The sequence below is a fragment of the Halichoerus grypus genome, chromosome 4 (genome assembly GCF_964656455.1).
Source record: "Halichoerus grypus chromosome 4, mHalGry1.hap1.1, whole genome shotgun sequence".
NCBI classification, from domain to species: domain Eukaryota; kingdom Metazoa; phylum Chordata; class Mammalia; order Carnivora; family Phocidae; genus Halichoerus; species Halichoerus grypus.
The window spans coordinates 3,745,541-3,759,157 of NC_135715.1; the positions used below are offsets into that span (position 1 = coordinate 3,745,541).

Genomic DNA, 13,617 nt, shown 5'->3' on the forward strand with positions numbered 1-13,617 from the left:
CTGATACACACAACTATACGTCTGAATGTCAATATTACTGTGCTGAGTGAAAAAAGCCAGACAAAAAAAGTACATACTTGATTATTTCATGTGTATGGCATTTCAGAAAATGAAACTAATTTATCATGAACAAAAGCATACCAATGCTTGTTTAGGGATGGAGAAGCAGGGGTGGGTGAGAAGGTGGGGATACCACGGGGTACGGGGAATCTCTAGTGGGATGACAGGTATGTGCACCATCGTGATTTGTGGAATGGTTTCTAGGATGTAGGTTTCTATCAAAACTTGTCATTTTTTTAAAACCAAAAAACAGATGCAGTTTATTGCATGTCATTTCTATTCTATTAAAACTTAAAAAATTTTAGAAATAAATTAAATAAACCATTCATAAAAAGAATTCAGAGAAACTTAACAAAAAAATCTGTTCTGGATGCCTACAATAGAAACCCAAGTGCTCGTTCCTTCTGATGTTCAGTTAGCATGGTAAGTAAACACAGAGGAGTGTTTGCACCAGTACTGAGAACAGCAAGGAAGATGGATTCACAGGAAGTGACTAGTCTGAGATGCTGATGAAAAGCACATGTAGGTCCTATGACCGCTGGGGGAGGTACGAGTACATAACACATGTTCTGATGGTGTCTAGTCAGCAGCAAAGCTATAAAACGTCAGTCACTGGTATTTGGTGTTGCATTTTTGGTGTCTAAGTATATTTAATGGATAAGGATTATTCTTAAGAGGATATACTGAAGGGTAGAAAAACCCTGTTATTTTTTCATGTGTGTAGCTTTTTCCGTGTAATTTGGTCATAATACAGTTTAGTCAGCTACTGAGAGTCTTAATGACCTATTCACATCCTCAATGGCCACGTTTCTATATATGCCTGAAGTTGTGTTGAAAGTAAATGGAAATATACATCTGTATAAAAATATGTATCTCCATACTTTTCTTTAGGCTAAAGTAGAAACCCCTTATCTTGGAATGATAGGACACAGGTTAAATGAATGAATGAAATAATTTAATGTTTTCTTAGTATTTTTGAATAATTTGAGTAGAGATCACCACATTTAGACACCATCGTATGGTATAAAGATGTCCCATTCCTTTACCCAATATTCTTACTCAATATTTAGCAATCGTTAATGTAAAACAAATAGGAAATGGAAGCCTATCTTAGACAAATAATGGATTTGAATACACTAGTCTACAAGAATTGCAAAAACCCTCAATTAGCTAGTGCAGCTAAGAATCCCTTATGCATAGGAGACGATCTGGAACTATCTGGACGGAAAGGGAGTCAGAGCACAGAAAGAAGAAAAGGGGAGGAAAGAGAGACAGCAGTGTTTAAAACTGTGATCCCAGCAATGTCATGGCATCCTTTAGAGGTCATCATTTTTGTCAATTTTCAACATTTGTTGTTTATCTGAAATTTTAATTTAACTGGGTATCCTGTATCTTACTTGGTAACCTACCCTGCTGCCTAGGCCCCAACCCAGCTATCCATAATTTTTTTTTTAAAACTTAGTGAATCTACTTAGCCAGCATGGTTGAGAGGCACTGATTTAAAGAATTTGATCTGAAGAATGCTTGCGGTTATGTGTGTGTGTGTGTGTGTGTGTGTGTGTGCGCGTACATGCCCACACACGCACTGAGTGTTTACTAACAGGTTTTACAAACAGTAACAGAGATGCAAGGAGTATGAGCATTCCCTGGAAAAGTCCCACCAATAGCCTGAATATTTTGTTAATTATTTCAAGAATAGCAACACGATTATTAGCTGCCAACCTTGTATCAGGCCCTGTGTTAGGTGCTGGGGACACAATCTAAAATAAGAGACTGGTGGGGCGCCTGGGTGGCTCAGTCGTTAAGCGTCTGCCTTCGGCTCAGGTCATGATCTCAGGGTCCTGGGATCGAGCCCCACATCGGGCTCCCTGCTTCGCGGGAAGCCTGCTTCTCTCTCTCCCACTCCCCCTGCTTGTGTTCCCTCTCTCGCTGTCTCTCTCTCTGTCAAATAAATAAATAAAATCTTTTAAAAAAATAAATAAATAAAAAATAAAATAAAATAAAATAAGAGACTGGTATGTATAGGGTTGTATCTAGATAAGACTGTAAGATATATTATGGTATAATGGGAAGAGAAAACATTCTTTATTCCAAATCTTTCTATTCCAATAATAAAGAGCTAGAATGGGAAAAATGCCTTTAACACCACATTTCTAAGGTACATTATAGCATGGCATGTTGAAATTAACGTCCTCCGTGGCCTTGCATCAAGAGAGTAATCACTAAGAGGATCCAACCTGCACTGTGAAGCTAGGGTGCCCTGACGCAGGAAACCCAATCAACCACATATAAGGGCACTGGATTGGGGCTGGGGATGATGTGTGTCCTGTATCGGAATGCCGTTGGCTTCATTTGGAGTAATGGTCAAAGCATAATAAAGACTTGGAAGTCAACATCTAAAAGTATCTAATTAAGCAGTGCTGAACTGTTTAATTCTGGTGTGGGAAGATGATTATGGCACTGATGTTGGTCTTGACACTGGGGTGTACTGGGCATAGAAAACAGATTATCCTGTATCTACACTTGCTCCAAATACACCTTTCACTGGGACAGGACCAGTAGAGTTTTTAATAGCCCATGTAATGATTCCTTTTAGAAAGTGTTTTCCTGGGCGCCTGGGTGGCTCAGTCAGTTGGTTAAGCATCTGACTCTTGGTTTCAGCTCAGGTCATGATCTCAGGGTTGTCAGATTGAGCCCTGTATTGGGCTCCATGCTGGGCATGGAATCTGCTTAAAATTCTCTCTCTCTCTCTCTCTCTCTCTCCCTCCTTGTGCCCCTCCCGCACTGCTCATGCATGCTCTCTCTCTAAAAAAAAAAATAGTTTTTTTCCTGATAATTCTATAAAAGTCAGTCTTGAAATGATGCATGTATCTCTAATGCAAAATGTACAATACAACTTTCTTGTTTTCCTGTCTTGTTAAATAATTACTTCTTTACTAAATATAATGTATAAATGATGCCTTCCATTTCTTAGCTTTGTAGAGACCTAAAAGAAGTTTCTTCAAAAAAGGGAGGGCATGAATATGATGAACGCCACATTTGGTATTCTACTTCCTGAATAGGACTCTGACTTTTTGTGTCAGGATGATCAGAACTGAAAAAAAGTCACATTGCCCCTATCTCCAACCATTTGTCAGTTGAGATAGTTCAGATTATTCCTATTATTTTCCTCTGGAGCTCCTCACTTCGTGCATTGACAATTTTCAGGTCACTCTGCAGGATTCATTTTTTCTGCAGATTTCATTGTTTTGAATATAAGTTCCTTCCTAATATCAGTTATCCCATTTCTCCAGCTGTGGAGAAAGTAGCTGAGGCCCTATACAGAAATATGTTGGGATTTTTTTGGTCATAAATGGAGAGATTTGTAAGAATATTGAAGTTTAAAAATATGTTATCATCACCACATTTTTAAAACTATGATTTTTTTTAAAACTATGGGTTTCCTAACAATAAGACAAATTGCTTTTATTCTGCAGTTGAATACATTCTGCTAAATGTAGAACTCTTTATTTCATATAATATAAATATTTACTTATTAAACTGCCATAAAAGTAAGTTTTCAAGCTTTGTAATAGGGTCTTACAACAATATAGTTATAGTAGAGGGTTCAAGTGAGCATATTGTAGAAAGATCACAAAGTGGGTCAGCTCTAACTATAAATTACTTAGTTAAAAATAGCGTCTCCCCTAAACATAGATCATCAGTAGAGTCTACTGTGATTTGGTGTTTTTATTCCTAAATACATTTCTACTGCATAAATTGGTCCTCCATCCTTACGGGATCAAAGAAACTGCCTTTAGTTAACAAAGCATTTCAAAGAACACAGGAGAAAAAACATAAAATGAAGCTATTTCTTAGACAAGTATGGGAGTACGCATCCAGGCACTGTTGTCTAGTTATCATATGACTAGAAATTCCGGAGAATGACTCACGGTATTTTGGAGGGGAGTGAGAATATTATTAAACTGTGGAAAAGGCAAACCTGGGATCACTGTCTCGTGCTAAAGTCTAAAGGGCTGTCCTAAAATGGAAATATCTTGGCATAATTAAAGCAAACATTTTAAGCTGATTAGATAATGACAACTCTTTTGGCCCACTAATGAATCTTATACATCTTGGCCACCAAATGTAGAGCTCAACTATAAAACTATACAGAAAATAAAACATTACTAATTCATGTCTTAGTTCATTCAACAAATACTGGCTGGCTACCTATTATGTGCACAGAGCAGAAGGTTTTCCTTAAGAGAGCTTGTACTAGGGATGGCAGGGGTTAAATGTTCCTGGCAATGCACCAAAGGCTCACGAGCAGGTGGGTGCAGGGTGAGTAGGGTGGCCAATGTCCTGGTCTGCCAGGGGCAGTCCCAGTTTATACCTGGATTCCTGTCAAAATTATCAAGTTCCCCATTTCATTATAAAACATGTCCTGGTTTGGTCCATATACTATACAGTCACCCTTGTCATTGTCAACAAAAAATATAAGATTCTAGAATAATTCTGCCTGTGGTATCCTGCTCTCTCTAGAGAGAAAACTACTAGGGATAGATTGCTATATTTAGTGTGTATGATGAAGTTAGGGCCCGAATAACCTCACATCCACTATTTACTCCTCAGACTCTCAATGTGGAGGTAATCAAGGATGCGGCACTGAGTCAAGACAACCTGCGAGGTTGAATTAGTCGCATCCAGAAGGACGACCACGATGGACTGAAGGTTTGTTGCCCCATCCCCCCCGAATTCATATTTTGAAGCCCTGATATCCAGTATTTGGTGACTGAATTTGTCAATAGGGTCTTTCTTTAGGAGATAATTCAGGTTACATGAGGTCATAAGGATGGAGTCCTAATTCCATAGGATTTGTGTCCTTATCACTGGAGAGCATTCTCGCTCTGTCCCTCAGTCTGCTTCTTGGTCTCTGATCCTCACTCTCTCATTCTTTTGGAGGCACACTTCCTGGAAAGGCAACGGAGCTCATGGCGAGAAGGCAGCTGTTTGCAGTCTAAGGGGAGAACCCTCACCAGACACCAACCCTGTTGGCATCTTGATCTTGGACTTCCAGTCTCCAGAACTGGGAGAAAATAAGTATCTGTTGTTTAGGCCACGAGTCTGCGGTGTTTTGTGACCAACACAGTGACTGATCGCTCACACTGTCATGCTAGAGTCCCAGCTCAGCCAGGATATCTGGAACCTCTTTAGCTCGTCTGAGCTGAGCGAGAAACTGGAAAGAATGATTCAGAAATAGAAATTTAACTTATGCATATGGAATTCTGGACATTTAACTCAGCAAGGCAAGATAATCAGATTTGGGATTTCAATTCCTTTGGAATTGAATATCTCTGGACTTTCATTTACAAGACATATTAATCTTTGAACTTTCATTTCTCACTGGGCACTTAATAATGGAAGAAAATGTATAGTCAAATTTGGGGAATATCTAGGCTACTGGGATTTTATTATCTGAGTTGCTCTTTTGTTTTATTTTAATATTTTCATTTATTCTGGTTGCAGAATCTCTGATAGACTCAGTTGGACACTCTGTCTAGACAGGGTTTACAACTGGAAATAAAATGCACTTACAGCCATGAATACAGAGTGGCCTTGAAATCAATTAAAGTAATGCACTGTTGGCCCATTTCAGAATCTTTGGGTGCAAAATTTATATTGCTTGTCAGTGGTCCCAGAAGGTACAGAAAGAAGTAGTGGGGTGCTCATGAAGGACGGGGTGTCCCCCCAGGGGACCAGCCATACCCCGAGGCTGTTGACAGGCTTCCTGGAGGAGTCCAACGTCCCAGAACACAAAACCCCACAGAGATTCACCAAGGATGCTTCTTTTCAGCTGTTTCCTTAGAGAGGAAGGTGGGATGACACTCTGGCCTCTCTAGTCCCGCACATTTCGTAAGGGAGGGTGCGGTGGCAGACTAATCCGATTGGCAATTTTGGTGAGAAAAATACACAGCAGTCTCAGCTGCTAATGAACCACCTGCTTGTTGTTCACAGTTGGTCGTCTTCCTCAGCTCTCCAAGCTCCAAGCCTTCCCTGCACAGTCTCCCTCATGGCAGAGTCTAGCTGGGTCCATGCTGCCTGTAACTGAGGGGTCAGGCTGACCAGTGGTAGGGTCGGCTCTATTAGGCACTTCCAGCTCTCCCGCTGAGCAATGTCTTTGAAAGGTGACATTTTGATCATTTTGCCTTCTCACTTTCGCCAAAAACTGAATAAGGAAAAAGATGCTATTGATTAGGTTCCTTCAAAGATCCCAATGACGACACGAGGTTCTTTGTAGACTCCTGAATTATTGAGATCAATCAGATAGAATCAATGACAACTATCCCATACTAATGGTCACATTAAAAACCACTGTTGTTCTATAAATAGAATTAAATAGTTTGTAGGTAATGAAACAAGTAACTTATGGGTAAGTATTTAAAGCTGGTTTGGCCCCAAAAGCAAGATCATTTTGTGATTATGTTTTGCCAGACATAACTTACAATTAAAAACATGAAGATACATCAGTGGAGGAAAGTGGGGAAGCCCAGATAAATCAGGTAATGAATAATAAGATTCGGAATTCTGGGACTGAATTTTTAATGTTCTTCTAAAACCGTTTTAGAAATACAATAGAATTGTTAAAATACTGAATTCCTGTAGCTTCTGAGTCTATTTTCCCGGAACAGCACTAATCACCCTGATTTCATTGGTTTCATATTGGATGCTTACTCAAGTGGAATCACTTAGTAAATTATTTTAGACCAGTCATTGTGGTGTATTGTTTCCAAGGTACTGTTAGAAAGTTGTAAAACACTTTTGTGTTCACTTTTTTGTTATTTTAAATGAAATCGTGCAGTTCTCCATCTGCAAGGATCACTTCTCTTACTCACTTGGAGCTCATTTTCCAGAAGTCACGATTCATCCGTCCACACTCCATCATCCAGCGCCCCGTTGCCGCTGTGTGACCATGCAAGGTTACTGGTGAGGACAGGGACACTGGGGGACATGGAACCCAATGAAACTAGCTGGGTTGTTTTTCGGAAGTAGAGCAAAGGAAATCCAGAGTGCAGGGCCCAGGGCTGAATGTGAGACGTGTCCCGGGATTTATTTTCCCCACTGAGGTCACGGTGCTGCTCTGGAGTCCTGCACCTCTGCTAGCGACAATCCAGCAGGAGGAGGACGTGCGACGCAAGAGGACATGGGAACAGGGCCAACGTCAGCACAGCACCAGCATTGTGGATCGGTTAAAGACACCCTCAGGGACGAGAGGTTGAGCCGGTACCGAACTCCATGGGGACCTGAGTTCTCTCCGCTAGCAAACAGGAATGCTACTGTAACCAAGTCCCCAGGGACGCGAGGATGGAATGAATGACACTCGGGGAGCGCTCAGCCCAGCGCCCCGCCCCAGCCTCCCCGGCGCTGATGAATGCACTCAAGGCACGTTTAAATCAAAGCTGGCAGCTTGTAAGGACAAGATAACTCATATCTGCACAATGAGAGTGGTTGTCTGAAAAGGTTATTATGAGGCACAGAATAATGAGCACACGGTGCCGATCTGGAGCGTGACCCACAGTGGGCATCCGCGCACACGGGGAGGACTTCTGTCGTAACCACATCTGATTCGGTAAAACACCTGACGAAAGGAAGAGGGGGGGAGCACGTAAGGCAGAAATGGACGACGGATGCCAGCAGATGGGGCACAACCGCGGATCTGAGCAGATTTGGGAAGCGCAAAAGCAAATATCAGTCACCTTTCCTTCCCTGCGCCCATCCTACAGACAAGTTTCCCCAACTCCTCCGGAAAAGGGGGTTGGGTGGGCCTAGGTAAAGGGTCAGCTGCTCTGGGGCCCAAACCACCTGCCCTCTGTTCCCGCGGGTCTGTCCTCCGCGCGCCCTCCGTGGCTGCACGGGGTCCCCCGCAGAGCTGAGCGCTTGCGGCAGTGACCTCGTGCCCACAGCCCACGACGGTGACCACCTGGCCCTTTAGAGAAGAAGTTCACACTTGCCCCAAGTAGATTATGGGGGAAATGATGATTCACAACCCACTGAGCACCATAACAGGTTCCCAATAAAGATGTTTCAGTTGAAATGGCTTCTAGAACCATGTGCCTGATGCTTCTCTTTCCTATTTCACATTTCACTGAAAAGTCACCGGTCCTCTCCTCCCAAACTTCATGAAGCCAACCCGGCGGGTCAGTTTCAGCAGGGAGAACACGGGAAGCCTTGGCAAAACCACCCCGAAGAAAACAGACCTTTGGCCAATTAAAGCTTTTAGGACATTCAATAGCTCCCGGACCTATTAATTCACATTTCTATTAAAGACGCACTGACAGTACTGGAAGCACTTTCCTGGAACAAGGAAAACGTTTAGAAGATTCCAGCTCAGACCTAGGGCTCTGGTGATGCTGCTTCACCGGGCGGCCGCCACCCGCCCGCGGAGTCCGAGAACCCGAAGTGCGGCTCCTTGAGTGCGTCCCCCCGCACCCAATTTAGTATGACGGCCGTGTGCTTTCACAGCCTGACCTCTCAGCCACCACTATGTCGCTGGAACAAGCTCAACGATTCAGACTGTTTCTGAGAGGGATCCCATCCAGTGACAATCTCAGAGGACAGATCATGCTCCCTCACCACGCCAAGCATCATACCAGCCCCCGGGGGTGCTTCTCGCCCACAAGTCCTTCTGTCTTTTCCAAATAAGGTTGCCTCCCCAAAGGGTCAACCCTGGAGTGATGCTGTCCTACTCTCCCCTGCCAACTGTAAGTAAGTCCATAGATGAACGGGGGGGGCGGGGGGGGGGTGGCCATGAGCTCCAGAAGCTTGCGACCCAGCATCCAGAGGTAGATTCCAAAAGATTTCCCTGCCGCATCTAGAAGAAGATAAAAAGTGAGGGGCTCGTGCTCTGATGAAGGAGAGACTCACGGGGATGACAACTGGCATCTGCTGGCTCCACTGAGAAGTGGTGTTTGTTACAATGTCACGAGCCACTGGAGAATGATGGTACCGCACCTTACAAGGTAAAAGGCATGGTACCATACCTTGAAGGAGTTCCCAAAACATTTCCCCTAGGGGCGCCTGGGTGGCTCAGTCGGTTAAGCGTCTGCCTTCGGCTCCAGTCATGATCTCAGCGTCCTGGGATCGAGCCCCACATTGGGCTCCCTGCTCAGTGGGGAGCCTGCTTCTCCCTCTCCCTCTGCTGCTTCCCCTGCTCGTCCTCTCTCTCTCTCTCAAATAAATAAAATCTTTTAAAAAAACAGCCAAACAATTTTCCTAGCATTACCTCATATTATTCTTCCCTCAATTCTAGAACTGTAAAAAAACACAAAACCATGATGGTATTATATTATTCAACACATTGAACTCCCATATACTTACTGGGGAGAGATGAAATAATAGCAATTCTTACAAAGGGGCATGGCTATGGAAGAGTCTTCCTATTGTTCCCAATTACTTGCCTGTTCTCCCTTCAAGGGGCTATGGTAGCTGGTTCTGGCATTGGCTACCACCCATTGCTTCTTCCAGGGGATAGACCTGGGTTGGTCTGCAACTGTTTGGCCAAGAAAATACAAGGGCAGCGATGATGGACCAGTTCCAGGCCCAGCTTCGAGGAGGACTGCAAGTTTCCCTTCTTGCCCCAGGAACTGGGAGCTGCCAGGAAGAGTTCCAGACTGTTTTGCTGGAGGAACACCGAGGCACATGAGCGAAGAAGCCATCTTATACGTCCAGCCCAGCTAATGCCAGCATCTTCTGCTATATGGCTCTGACTTTTGGAAAGACCCCAAGCAAGAATTCCCCAACTGAGCCCAGTTAGCCCACAGAACTAGGAGAAATAATACAATGTTGTTTTATGCCATGAAGTTTTGGGGTGTCTGATACAGAGCAACAGATGAACTGAGTTTGTTACGAGTTGTATAGTATCTCCTAGGAATAGGACATTTCTCCACCCTATTCATGTTGGCTTTGGCCAAGGGATTGCCTTTAACCAATGGAATATAAGTGAAAAATGCCACAGCTCAGCAGACATTGCAACACGCATTCCGGCCATTTCTCCTCTCCCTCTGACACAGAAAGGGCATGTCCCACATCTCAGCTTTTCCTGGGGCCCACCATGAAAAAAGAGGCCCAGATCAGAGCTGGCCTGAGCTTAGCTGTACTACTTCTAAATCACAGAAATGAGTGCAAGAGAGAAATAAAGTTCTGTTATTGCAAGCCACTGACGTGGGGTTTTATCTTCCAAGAATCTACTGCTGAGAGTTGTCATTTACAGTGCCCTCTGAAAAATCTCACACACTGAAGAACCAGACTAACATTAGGGAAAGTTATTGAGACAGAAGAGCATATGAGATCCATTCCGTTCAGTGTCACTGAGTTGGCTGGAGAAGCACGAAGGGTGACTGGCATTCTGCTGGAGTCCAGGAATGCAGCAACACCTGTCCCTCATCCAAGCAGCCTATGGCCTCATGTGGGACAGTAAATATGTTCTGGAAAGGGTCAGGGAGTAAACGTTTTAGGGTTTTGTATGCCAAGAGACAAGACTGAGGAAGTTAAATATTGTATTTACGTAACCATTTAAAATATAACAATTTAAAAATGCAAAAGACATTTTTAGCTCTCAGGCCATATGAAAAAGTAGGTGACAGGCCAGATCTGGCCCATGGGCTGTAGTCTGCTAACCTCTGGTCTGGTGGTTGAGACGTGAAGGGCTATTTCCAGGGAGCATATAACAGGTGTCTTGCACAAGCCCTTTCTGAAGCCTAGAAAGAGACACCAAGCACTTTGGGATTCTACGAAAGATTGTCCAAAGGAGAGAATGCCTGAGTGAATGAATCTTGAATATTAAGTAAATACTACTGAGTCAATGGATACAAAGGTAAAAAGGATGAGAGAGTTTTTGAAACCACAGGATATATGCCCCTAAACTCTTATTTCCTTCCATTGACACAAGAGTATTTTATAACAAGAACAAGCGCCGAAAACTTCCCAACATAATTCGTCCAGCTCTGCCACCCATGGACACCATAGAAACATATCCTACAAACACAGGTATCCCCGCCAGCTTCGACTACCATCACAGAATACCACAGACTGGGCAGCTTCACAATAGAAGTTTATTTTCTCACAGTTCTGGAGTCTGGGAAGTCCAAGATCAAGGTGCCGGCCAATTTCGTTTCTACAGAGGTTCCTCCTACCTTGCAGACAGCTGCCTTCTCGCTGTGTCCTCATATAGCCCGGAGAGAGTGCATGCTCTCTAATGACTCTTCTCATAAGGACACTAATGCTATCGGATCGGGGCTCCATGCTTATGAGCTCATTCCACAAGGATGCCCTCCCAAGAGCCCCATCTCCAAGTACAGTTACAGTGGGGGGTTAGGGCTTCAACTGAACTATGAGTTTTAGGGGACGTACGATTTAGTTCATAGCAACAGGAAATCCAGTTATGGATCATGATGCTCCTTTTCTTTTTCCTATATCCAAACTCGCGGAGTCTCCTGTCACGGGAGACAGGACCTTACATCTTTATCATCCCACTGGGAAGCTACTGATGCTATTAGGCAAACACTCAGCAAGCGTACCTCTACATTTAATCAAAATTGGATCCGCTAGACTAATGCGATTCTCCAGTTTCAGTTAGGAAGACTCAGAATGATCGACAGTTATTAAAGCCAAAATACCACAAAGCAAATTTGCAATATCATCACATCCACCTACAGATTCCACAGGAATGTCATTATCCCTGTTTAGTGTCCTGCTGGATTTCAGGAACAATAAATGCTGTTCAAGTAAGTAGGTGCTTGCTTCAAATTGGGACATCTTTTTCTTCCCTGTCCGATACACTTGTGGCAATCATATTCCTTTTTGTGTACTAAACAAAGTAATTTCTTTTCAAAGGGTTTTATTCTCTAACAATTAAGACAAGGTGATAGGAAGGGAAAATCAGTATTTTACATAGGAACAATACATTTGGTTATCTGATTTTGGCAAGCAAAATTTTCTATTAAATTGCACCTCTAATCTTTGTTTATATAATGATGCTTGATTGCTGAGGCAATGTCAAAGTTCTGATGAGCTTTCTAAATAAATATTAAATTATAGCGGAATCACTATGTTGTACAGCTGAAACTTAGGTAACACTGTGTGTCAACTATACCAAAGACAAAAATTATGCTACTTCCTGATGTGACAGTATGTGGATTACGTTTTATTCAAGTTCTATAGAAACTGATCATCTCTCTAAGGATCAGTGTTTTTTGTGACAATAGCCCAGACTGGAATCCTTCATTTAAGGAAGATGGTGGCAAGATGCCTGGGTGGCTCAGTCGGTTAAGACTCCAACTCTTGATTTCAGCTCAGGTCTTAATCTCGGGGTGGTGAGTTCAAGCCCCACACTGGGCCCCATGCTGGGCATGGAGCCTACTTAAAAAAGAAATATGGTGGCAAATTTCCACTGAAATAAATTAATAATTCCATCTCTATTGATATGTCACTGCAAATAAGGATAAGTAGAAATCATATCTCCTTTTAAGTAAGGGGCTGGTGAAAGAGATACAAAGATTTACCAAAAAGTATCATTTCCCATCCCCACTACTCTTTTAAACAAACCATGGCTCTGGTCTCTGTTATGTAGAAATATTGCTTTAAATTGATGAATAATCTGCAAGGCCAGGTCCATTCTGAAAGCACTGATTAAACACTTCCAGTGCACAAGCACTGTTACTGAGTAAGACACGGTCCCAGCCTAGAGGTCATGGTAGAGCAAGAGATGCGTATATGTGAAATGCCGTACTTAATTTTAACAGACATTCATCTCATATACTGTTTTCCTAGAGATAAGTCCTGGCTGAGTATATATGTCAAAGTAGACTTGGAAAAATACCAAAAAAACAAAGGTAAAAAGCATTTTCTAATCATTGTGATATATAATATAGATACACACATGTGCGCACACAGCCAGGCTCACCACCTTCTGCTGGGGGAACAGGGCAGTTCAGACAACGTTGTTTTCAGTTAGCCGCCTCCTCACGCTAGTGGCTCAAGTGGAACTTCTGGTCAACCAAGTGTTAAATCTCTTTTCTTAAATGAATGGTTTGTCAAATAGATTTTCCATACTAGGTGTACAGTTAGTTTTAACCATAAATGCTAGATTTTATTCTTGTAATATTGATAATATTTTATATCAATTTTATTTTAAAACTTCACCTTCTTTTATACAGGATTACTAAATACTTTATTTCCTTTCTTTTTTTTTTTTTTTTTTTGCTTACTTCCCTATTATTCTGTAATAGCCTAAGAACAGACACTGTCATTATTTTCACCAGTGCCTGTGTTGCAATAAAACTTTATTTACAAAAATAGGTAGTGGGCTGGATTTGGCCAATGAGAGTAGTTTCCCTGATCTAAAAAAATATTTTGTTCATAGATATAAGGGAGAAAATAATCACATATATACATTCTTTCATTTTTTATTTATTTATTTTTTTGAGGGGGGAAGGGGCAGAGGGAGAGGGAGAATCTTTTTTTTTTTTTTTTTTTTTAGAGCGGGGAGGGGGAGACAGGGAATCTTAAGCAGGCTCCATG

The 13,617-nt window shown here is 42.5% G+C and overlaps 1 protein-coding gene across 3 annotated transcripts in view; it reads right to left on the bottom strand.

Moving 5' to 3' along the window:
• The window catches only part of MYO16 (myosin XVI), a 574,226-nt gene that overhangs the window by 117,140 nt on the left and 443,469 nt on the right, over positions 1-13,617 (bottom strand). The window lies entirely within an intron of this gene.